The sequence below is a fragment of the Nanorana parkeri genome, unplaced genomic scaffold (assembly GCF_000935625.1).
Source record: "Nanorana parkeri isolate BGI_ZX_2015 unplaced genomic scaffold, ASM93562v1 scaffold591, whole genome shotgun sequence".
NCBI classification, from domain to species: domain Eukaryota; kingdom Metazoa; phylum Chordata; class Amphibia; order Anura; family Dicroglossidae; genus Nanorana; species Nanorana parkeri.
In genome coordinates, this window is record NW_017306859.1 from 237,375 (window position 1) to 248,688 (window position 11,314).

Consider the following 11,314-nt stretch of genomic DNA (forward strand, 5'->3'; position numbering starts at 1 on the left):
CCCGGAGAGACCTCGCAGGCAGACTATCTGGATATCAATTGCCATGTCTCTCTCCCACTCTGACATAAAAGGTGGTTTCGTCTTCGTATCAATGTGAGATATATTATTGAAATACCCTCCCTCTGTCCACCATTCCCCAGGCACCACCTCTCATACGCAGTGCTGATTGGTTTGTCATGGGAAGGTAAGCTCACTGATCCCAAGAAGTGGAGTATTTGTCGGAGATGGAATAGTTCAGACACCGGCATGATGAGGGTCTCCTGACAGTATTTCAAGGTTACGGGTTTCCGTGCCTGGAAGAACTGTGCTATACGGTATAGCCCCTTGTCCTGCCACCAACTAAATGCTTTGGACTGTCTGCCGGGGAGGAAATTCGGGTTATTAAACATAGGAGCTAGCGGGGTATAAGATAATACCATGCCCTCTTTCTGTCTGACCACTTCCCATAGAGCCAAAGATTGAGATAGTGTTGGGGCCAGGATGGGTGGTCTCTGTCTCGGACTTAGCCACTTAAGTGTCTCAATGGGTGCACCCGACGCGGAGAGTGCCTACATTGAGACCCAGTCCGGCAGGTAGCCTGGACCATATACCACAGACAATTGTGCTATCCGCGCTGCCCTATGGTATTGATAAAAATTGGGCACACCCAATCCCCCCCATCTTTTGGAACGATATAGAACCTTTTGAGCTAACCTAGAGCGCCTGTTATCCCAGATATATTTTACTACTGAAGATTGAAATCTTGCAACATCGGACTTGGATATTGCAATAGGTAATGCTCTTAAGTAGTACAACATCTTGGGGAGGAGAGTCATCTTGATTGCATGTATGCGGCCAAACCAAGATAATTTACAGAGTTTCCATCTCGACATATCCTCTAGTACAGTGGTTCTCAACCTGGGGGTCGAATGACAATTTGCCAGGGGTCGCCGGGAGTCTCCCGCTATTAGATAGCGGCTCCTGGCCGCCCGGGAGAGAAACACTTTCTCCCGGAAAGTGCTCTGCTTGCAATGCATAGCTAGATTCCTATTGGCTATTTCACTTTGCAATAGCAAACTAACTATTGCACCCGCCCACTGCTGCTGTGAATCAGCAGAGGGGGACTCCGCAGTTCTCCTTCAGGTCCCCATCTAGTGATTATCATCATTATTATTAATAATAAAAGCTGACACCCTCAGCTTGTGTTATATGGTTTGCCATTTTAGCTGTTACAACAGTGGTTCTCAAGCTGTGGGTCGCTGTGTGATTTCTTCTGTGCTAGGTGAGAGTCCTCCTCAGCCCTCTCCTAACGCAGCAGTGTCAGTTCTCCGGCCACGCCGCCAGATGTAGCTGCAGCAGCCGCTTCAACCCCAAATTTTACCGTTGGGGGTCACCACAACTTGGCAAATGTTACCAAGGGGTCCCGGCCATAGAAAGGTTGAGAACCACTGCTCTAGTAGTTGGCGATATAATGGGATGTAATTGGTTTTATATAGCTGAGGGAAAGTAGAAGTGAATCTAATCCCCAAATATTGTATATAGTCAGTGGACCAACAAAAACTAAAATGATTAGACAGCCTAAGCATCAGGTCTTGGGGGAGATTTATATTCAGAGCTACCGATTTTGATGTATTAACCCGCAATCCAGAGACTCTCGAGAATTGATCTAGTAGTTTCAAAGCATTTGGGAGTGTGGTCAAAGGAGCTGTAATAAATAATAATAGATCATCTGCAAACAGCGCACATTTGTGTTCCTGAGCACCACACCTCACTCCCTTGATATCGACATTTTCGCGAATGGCGAAAGCCAATGGCTCAATCATCAGAGCGAAGAGTAGTGGGGAGAGCGGACATCCCTGTCTCGTGCCCTGGAGAATGGGGATTGAATCTGATAAATGTCCCTGCATCTTTATTTGTGCCGATGGATTGTTATACAATGCCTGAAGTACTCTCAAGAAGGATGGGCCAAAGCCCCACCTCTCTAAGAGAGGAAACAAATAGTGCCATGACACTGAGTATATAAGGGGTCAGGAAGGAGTTAAGCCTATTAGCTAATATTTTAGTCAATAGCTTTAGATCGTTATTAATTAAGGAGATTGGGCGATAGTTTGAAACTTCACGTGGGTCTTTGTTTGGTTTGGGAATAACGGTAATGAATGCCCTATTAAGATCCATATCTAAGGCTCCCCCCTTTTGTATTTCATTAACCCCTTCGTGACGGGAGACGTACACTGTACGTCCAGCCACAAAGGGACCAAATGACTCGTCACGTACACTGTACGTGACGAGTTATTTGCTGCACTAGAAGGCTGCTAACCGCTGAGAATCAGCGGTTACCTTTCAGTAATAGATGTCTAACTATCTAGAGATCCATTACTGAAAGGGTTAACCTTTTTCAGACACCCGATACCTTAATATCGGGTGTCTGAGAGTCACAGCAAAGCGGACACACATGTCGGCTTTTGCCAGCATTCTGACAGCTCGTATAGATCGAGAGATATCTCTCTCAAGCTATACTGGCTTTTTTTTTTTTTATCTTTTGACTTTCAAGAATAGATACAAAATGTTATGTATTAGACACATAATGTATCTATTCTTGAAAGTAGAATGTTTAAGTTTTCTGAAACATTCACTGACAGCTGAATCCTGAACTGCTGCAGGATCAGTGTCACTAACTTATTATCGGCTGTTCTGAAGTTTGAAGCAGCCTGATAATAAAAAAAATGTATTAATTTATCAAGCAGTAATAGTGAGATTAATTCACAATGACTGCCTGATATAATTAAATAAATAAAATTTGTCAGTATAAAAAAAGTGAAAAGTGTAAATAAATTAAAAAAAATAGTGAAAAGTGTAAAAAAATTAAAAATAAGGGACAAATAAATGAATGTATGTATTGCATTTTTTTTTAGCTGTGCTGGTTTTGTTAAAAAAAAATACTACAAATCAAAACTGGGAAAAAAAGTTTTTTTTTACGTTTTTTCCTCTTTTTTTAATTTGTATTTGTCCTAAGTGAGGCGTTAGACACACATATGTGATATAAATATATAGCCCTATCTGTCCTCTAAAAAACAATATATAATATGTGTGGGTGCACTTTGTAAGAAAGTATATTACTGACGTGGAAGAATCACACAGCAAAAATGTCAAAAGTGTGTCAGTCATTTACGAACAGAAACCAAAAACAAGCTCAGTCATGAAGGGGTTAAAGAATATTTCCAGGTGTGGTGCCAGTACCTCTGAGAATTTCTGATAGTATAAGGCCGGCAGCCCATCTGGGCCCGGAGCGGATGTAAGCTTCGCCTGTTTAATTGCTCTTTTAATTTCAAACGCCGTAATAGGTTCCTCCATTATTTTTTTATGGTCTAAGGATATATGCGGCATTACTATATCGTCCAAAAATGCCTTAATTGTCTCCGGGGCGACTGGAGTTTGGTCCTGATAGAGCTTAGTGTAAAATGACTGGAATTCCCTCAACACATTTTTTGGGTTGAGCGAATACTCACCAGACGCACAGCGTATTTTGGGTGTAGAGTATATTCGAGACCTAGGGGCCAGTTTACGGGCCAGTAAAGTGCCTATTTTATCTCTATGGGCATAAAATTTATTATCTGACCAGCGGAGACTTTTTTCTGCTCTAGTGGTCAGTACTAAATTAAATTTTAGCCTAATTTTAGCTATGGAGGTCAGGAGTTCTGGTAATGGGTTATTTTTATGAGCTCGAATCCGCTGTTGAAGTTCGCAGTCCAACTCGTTTATTCGTCTAGATCTTCTTCTTTTTTTGTATCTAGTAGCCAATTCGCTAAATCGGCCCCGAATTGTAGCCTTATGAGCTGCCCACACCGTGATAGGAGACATGTCAGGAACTACATTCAAATTGAAATAATCTTGTAGGTGTACACGTATCTCCTCATATGCTTCCCGGTCACTCAAAAGGGACTCATTCAATCGCCAGTAGCATGGTCTATTAACATCTTCTATCCAGTAGCATTAGATTCCCCCCTCGAGGAAGATTTACCACATATAATAGGCCCACCTAGCCCCCTCGGGAAAGGAGGGCAGAAGCCAGTCCTATACCAAGGGGGCAGGAGAGGGCCAGACACTCGAGCCTCTCGGGGGGGCTACTAGAGCCAGGAAGCCCAACTTTAGGTACCGACGCTAACAGTCCTAGCTAATAGAACATGATTTCTCCTTCAGGAACTATAAAATAATTATTATGGTTGATTCCTGTAGGAGAATAATAGGTGAAAAAGGAGTGCCCATCTATGTTTAGTCCCTTCAGTGGTAGACACCCAGAGCACGGGTTACAAGATGGACTACCATCCCCCCCCCCTTCATTTTATTATGTTATATCACTAGGTACTGAACATGATATATCTATCTGTACAAGACATGCTATAATCTGTGACCTCCATTGCAGGAAATCCACCCCCCGGGAGGTCATGCCACATAAAATAGACCCACCTAGCCCATTCAGCATAGGAGAGCAGACGTGGGCAAAGCTCCTCCTGCCAGTCCTCTGCCAGAGGGGTGAGAGAGGGCCGGGCACCCTGCCCCCCGGGGGGCTGTTAGAATCAGGGGGCCCACCTCTAGGGGCCTCTGACAACAGTCCCAGCTGGTAAAACAGGGTTTCTCCTTCAGAATATGTAGAGAAATTATATGATTGATTCCTGAAAAAGAATAATAAGCGTAAAGGGAATGCCCATCTGTATTTAATCCCTTTTGCGGTTAACACCTGGAGCAAGGGCCTCAAATTGCGCCTTTTTTTAATTGTAGTTGGGGAAATGTCCGTGAAAATCTGGACAGAATGTCCCAGTATAGTAAGTCCCGACTGTTCCCTGGCGCATTGCATGACTTGCTCCTTGATATTGAAAAAGTGGGGCTTTACCAGTACATCCCTAGGGTGGCCATCTGTGTATCCGATCCAGCTCAAGTTTCTGCTCCTCGACTCCAGGCAAAAGTTCCTTTATAAATGTTACCACTGCCTCTTTAAGATCTGTAACTGATTCAGGAAGCCCCCTTATGTGAAAGTTCTGATGCCGTGATCTATTTTCCATATCCTCAACCTTAGAAAGCGCTTCATCTAGTTGCTGTTGGATATCAATGATCCACCTTGTATTTTGGTTAGCGCGATCCACTGTTTTATCCAGTTTTAATTCTATAGACTCTATACGAGTACCCAGCTCTCTGATATCTATACATATATCAGATGTAATTTGTTTAGCCATTCTATTAAGGCCCAGTTCCAGCATTTCAGAAAATGTTGCTATTAAATCAATATTTCCATGAACATGAGACCCAGCCAAATCTAAGTCCGTGTCCGCTGTATCAGGACTGGAGGAGTTAGAGGCCTGCTGAGCTAGTAACATGTCCTCCAGAGTCCTCTCTATCAGGGAGGAAGTAGATGCCGGCGAGTGAGCCCTGCGGGACCCGGTACTCACTGCGTCCTGGAAAGGTGAGGCTGACCCGGTTCCCTCACTGCAGCGGTCGGCTGTAGTGGCGCAAGTACCGGATTCCGTCACCGTCTTCTTGGAGGTACCGCCCCCTGTCTTTGTGCCCGTCGAGGGCTTAGCGTCCTTGCGCTTGGTCGTTCCCCCCACCATCTGGCCTCCTTCCTCGTCCTGGGACCGCTACCCGTGGCCGGGAGAAGCCCCGCTGCTTTGTGCTGCTGAAGGGGTAGGTCTAAACCGTCTAGGCGCCGAGCTCAGGACTCAGGCGTCCTTCCTCGAGCTCCGTGCATGCGCCATGACCACCTTCAAACCTAACTTTTATAAGTGTTCCTCACACTACTTTGTGTCCTCTCCTTATATGTGAACTATTCTAAGTGTCTATAATCAATCCTTTCTACTTTAATTACGTTATTCCCCCTTTAATCCCTATCCTTCCCCCTACCCTCCCACTGTTTTTTGTAACAATGTGCATTAATGTGGATCATTTTTGTAAACCCTGTGTCTTAACTACTCACCCACCCCTTCCCCATTTACTCATCAAAAAAAAAAAATATAGCCGTACTCCACTCATGGGTAGCTTACTTGTAATGTCTAATTCTTTATCGAAAGTTAAATTAAATTCATATCACCCATCACCATTTTTGTGCCTGTTCCAAATTGCTCAAATCTATTCAATACCCATATACAAAACTTATCCCTTATAAGTTGTCCCTTATTTGGTGTATAAATATTTGCCAGTGAATACATTTGATTAAAATAACAAAATTTCAAGCAATGCATAATTTTTAATGGGCTGCCCAACACAGCTCTCCTCAACAGACAAAACCATGTGTTCAAGGCATTGTGCCGTGAACAGGTCCTAAATATTATGTGACATTAACAAGTGTCCATGTCAGACAGTTGAAAATCAATGCAGCATGGCTAATAAGAAAGCCAGTTAATATTGCCTTTATGATAGTTATTAAAGTGATATAAAACTTAGCAGTTTAATCTTAAAAATGCATCCAAGTACCTTAACGATAAACAAAAATGTAGCTTAATATAAGCGTATAAGTGGGCTGTAGGTCCTAACATCGTCTCTGAATTGCTTCTGACACTGCTCTTCTTTGGGTGGCTACTTTTGTTCCCCACGCTCCCTGTGTGTTTTGCAAAGTAAACAACCAGGGCAGCAGGAAGGGTGAGGTGCTTGCCTCGGGCACAGATGTGAGGGGGCGTATCCAGGGCTAGCCTGGCTGCGCCCACTCGTCCCTGTTGCCATGGCGAGCACAGGGAGGGAGCTGTGATCCAGGATAGCGCACAGGGTTGAGAGAGAGCCGCTCGGCCAGGATCTGACAGCCGGTGTCTCTCTCTCTATCTCTCCCTCTCCTCACCGCTTGGCCATCCTGAAGTGACAGCGCTCCACCCCCCGCCGGCTTCAGCGTTTCATTGCTCTTCGGATCCCCACTGCCTCTGCCCATACAGGCGGGGGAGAGCAGCTGGGATCCAAAGAAAAGCTGCAGGCTGTGCCACCCCTCTGTGCGTGGCTGAGTGGCTCAGGATAGAGAACAGGAGGATCTGTAAATATCTGTGATGTTTACCGATCCTCTGTGCAGCACAGACACTGGTGTGATCAGCTGATCATGCCAGTGTTTGTAAACAATTGGGGATACACAGTACTATATGTCCCCAGTTATGAATGAACAGGAAGTGCTTTACATCACTTCCTGTTAATTCATGAGTTTCTGAATGGGTAGTAGCAAAGAGATTGAGTGTCCTTAATTTCTTTTTCTATTTCAAAAGGAAGATTTCAGGGGTCTGATATTTCAGTAAAAAAAATTACAAAAACACATCCTGGAGGTGGGGAGCATGACGTCACATGATGCTGTGCATGCACTGTCACACTCCTGTTCGGGAGGGCCACAATTTTTTGTTCTTGCCTCGGGCACAAAAGGAGCCAGCTATGGCACTGGAAACACCGCTCCAAGCTCGCTCCTGTGATGGACTACAATCTCATGTATAGTTTGCTCATTTGTAGTCCATCATGGGATCAAATTTGGAACACTGCCTACTTTACATACACAGGGACCATTCTCTAGAAGGAAGGACAGTGTTAGCACAAATTTAGAGATGAATTAAGGATCTACAGCCTGGTGATACACAAATAAGATACATTTTTGTAAATTGTTGATAATTTAATGCATTTTTAAGATTTAACTCCTGCGTTTAGTGTCACTTTAAGTTTAGAAAATTATACTCATAGCTGGGGCAGTACTACAGATTTTGTGTTGAATCTCTTCTGAAGTCATGGGAGTATGTTTAATACATTTGTTTACAGAAAACGCTCAATTATAGCTTTGACAAAATGCATATACACCAGTGTTTGGTATGATCTTTTTGAGTTTATAACTGTTATTTACTTCCCTACTTTACTTCACTTTACTTATCTTCCAAAAAGGTACAGAATGCAGTTAAAGCAATATGCTGCTGCTTCCTGCATATACAGTATTTTGAAATCCGTTGCATTTGTGTAATTTCCCCTTTTCTCAGTCAGTCTGTACCAACATGTTACCAGTAAGGATTTCCTTTTCTCAAACTTGTTTGGAAAGATTAACTACTTGAGAAATATTCCAGCTGATTCTGCACATAGTATGGCAATGTGAAATGAGCAGGTAAGTGTTATTTTATTAAAAATCAATAATATAATGCAAAAGTAGTTCATCACAATTTATATTACAGTCCATGTCTTGCAATGTGGTCAGTAAGTCTTAGATCCAGTAACCCTGTTTTGAGCTAAAATGAGTAATGACCTGGTGCATACAAATTGAGTTCAGTTTGTGGTATAGATACGTAGATGTTCATTACAACTGAGATTACTGCATATTCACTGTTTAGACAGAATAGGAGTGTCCATGCCTGAATTTTTTGTGCCGATTTCCAGTAACGATTAAAATGTACATAGACCCCAACAGTAACATTCTACTATCTGCTCCCTTTGGTCTGTTAAACATACCAGTGTAAGCATGTTTGTTCGATCTGTTCGATAAGTGCAAAAAATAAATGTTGATCATGTCAGTCATTCAGAGCTGTCCTGTGTAATCTCCAGGTGTCCTCCCAGTACTTATCTTGGATTACAGAACAGTTACTGTCTATGTTGTGAACATAAGGACAGTGGGAGGGAGTCAACAAAAGATGATTTGGCAGGGCTGACGCCTTTCAGCATAAAAAGACACTGTGCTATCAGTCAACAAGAGAAAAAAAAATAGATGAGGGAATTTCTGGCAAATTAACAGATATTTTCTTAATCGTATATATTACAGGGCACAGGATGGTTTACTTAGCTATGGGTTATGCTGCCACCTTTAGGAGATTGGACACTAGTACATAAAAGCTGTAAGGACAGCCCTGTATAACTTCCACACGCAGCATGTCTCAGTGTTTTGCTAGTGTCAGGTGTCTTTTCTCTTCTCTTGGAGAAGCAAATTATATATTTTAATTTTTTCGAGACTTCCATCAAGATTGCTAGCTGCTACAAAGCCCTAAAGGGGGTATGCCCATTGGGAGGTTGAAGACTGACCTTGTTGTGTTGCATGCAGTGCAGGGGCTACACCCAGACCACCACTCGCGAGTACCTAGGGCTTGTCCCTACTCCCTAGAAGCCAGCACCCCCCACGGGTTCCCATTTTTTCTCTTCTAGGGTTAACTGACAGAGCTGCAATACATTAAAAAAAGTGTCACTGATACTCAGACACATGGCCACTATCCCCTACAGCTCTACAGTTGGTTGTGAGTAGCCCTTGTTGGCACTGTCTCAGTTGGATACTGTTTGTACAGTGGCTTAGTCTTGCTCAGCCATGAATCTCAATTCACTATCTGAATGACTCTTCTCAGTAAAATGTCAAGACACAATTTAGATTAGGTTTTGTTTAATACAAAATCTGTATTGTGAGATCCTATCCTAGATTTTCTACATGGTCTCCCCCACATGATGGTACATGCCAAAGTAACATCCATATGAATAGCAGGACCCAAGGTTTCCTAGTGGAACATTGCCCAAAGCATCACACTGCCTCTAGCAGCTTGCCTTCTTCCCATAGTGCATCCTGGTGTTATCTCTTCCCCTGTAAGGGATCCCCATGCACCCAGCCATCTACATGACGTAAAAAACCAGGCCACTTTTTCCATTGCTCCGTTGTCCAGTTCAGTTGTCCAGTTCAGTTGTACAGTAGCTCTTGTATTGGATTGGGCTACACAGGCTAGCCTTCACTTTCCACGTGTATTAATGAGCCTTGGCCACCCATAATCCTGTTGCCGTTTCACAGGTTTTTCTTCCTAGGACCACTTTTGGTCGGTCCTGACCACTGCAAGCTGGGAACGTCCCACACGAGCTGCTGTTTTAGGGATGCTTTAGCCATCACAATTTGGCCCTTGTCAAAGTCGCATCTAGTCCTTATGCTTGCCCATTTTTTTTCTGCTTCCACCCATGTTCAGGTGCCATTTTAATGAGCTAATCAATGTTCAGGGCTTCCTGGCCGGCCGTTGTAATTACACTACATTTGTATTTACTATGCTCTTAAGGCTAGGAAACTGACTGCTTGCAAATGTCTTGGTGATTGACAGGTATTCCATCCCAGGATGAGATGAATCATGTCTTTCTCCAGTCTAGTTTGGATCAGTTTTTGGCCTTGAGGACAATCAAGGGTCAATTCTCAGGCTTAGTCATCCTTTTCAGTGGCCCCTTCCTCTTACTTTTTAGTGGGGACAGGGTGTTGCATTGTTTTTCCTGTACTTTTTCTAATGACTCCATGGGATCTTAGCCTGGTTCTGTAGGTTCATCTAGACTACTCCTTGAACCTATCAAGGATATTTATTTGTCTATTCAACTTGCAAGGTTGCCTTCCCAATCACTTTTATTTGGCGAAGCAAGTTTCCGAATGGGCGGCCTTAACCTGTAAGAAGCCTTTTATTGTTTTTCACAAAGTTGTTTTGAAAGCCAGGGCCTCTTTTCTTCCTAAGGTGGTTTTCTTCCTTCACTCTAAGCAGGGCATTGTTCTACCTTTTCCTCTGCCCTGCTTTGAATCATCCTATGGAGTTTCCTTCCATTGTTTGAATGTAATATGCACTGATTGAGTTTACTTCTCAGCTCCTTCTCTTTGTCAGTCCAACTCTCTGTTGTCACTGAAGGGCCCCACAGGGAACAGTCTTATTCTTGTTCCACTTTTTTTAGGTGAATTTGAGAGCTCATCTTTCAGGTTTATGACCTCTAGGACAAGGTTCCTTCTTTCTACCTGAGCAGTTAGTGCTTCCTCGATTTTTCATCATCAGGCATTTGTTTCTCAGATTGCAAGGCCATTTCGTGGTCTGGTGGACATTCTTGCCTAAACTGATGCCGACTACTGTAATAATTCATGGTTCAGAACATCACCCTGTGTCCTGCAATGTAGTCATGGAAAGGATTTTATAGATAAGACAAAAATCCTATTTTTGTTTGCACTGACATACACTTTAACTTAAGTGTTCACAAAGAGCAGTTATTTATTAAGCTATAAACATTTCTAAGGTTTTAGCATGCTTTACTGCAAAATCTTGCCTTTTCCAAAGAAATTGATATTGCTTTGCCATGACCTCTACCATAGAATGGGTGAGCCTGTCTTCATTATGACCACCTGAGCAACATGTGTTTCAATAACGAAATGAGCATAATCTGTATCCCTATAGCCATGAATAGTCTTGTATTGCTGCAGAAATATAACATCTATTGCAGGGGATGTTTCTAATTTGACTTTCATCTCAGTGTAAATGTCTGCAAAAAAGCCATGAGCCAATCACACAAAAGATTCAATTTCTGGGTGCATTTTTGAGCACACAGAGTGTACTGAAACCCCCCCCCCCCCCCCCCCCCCCCCAAC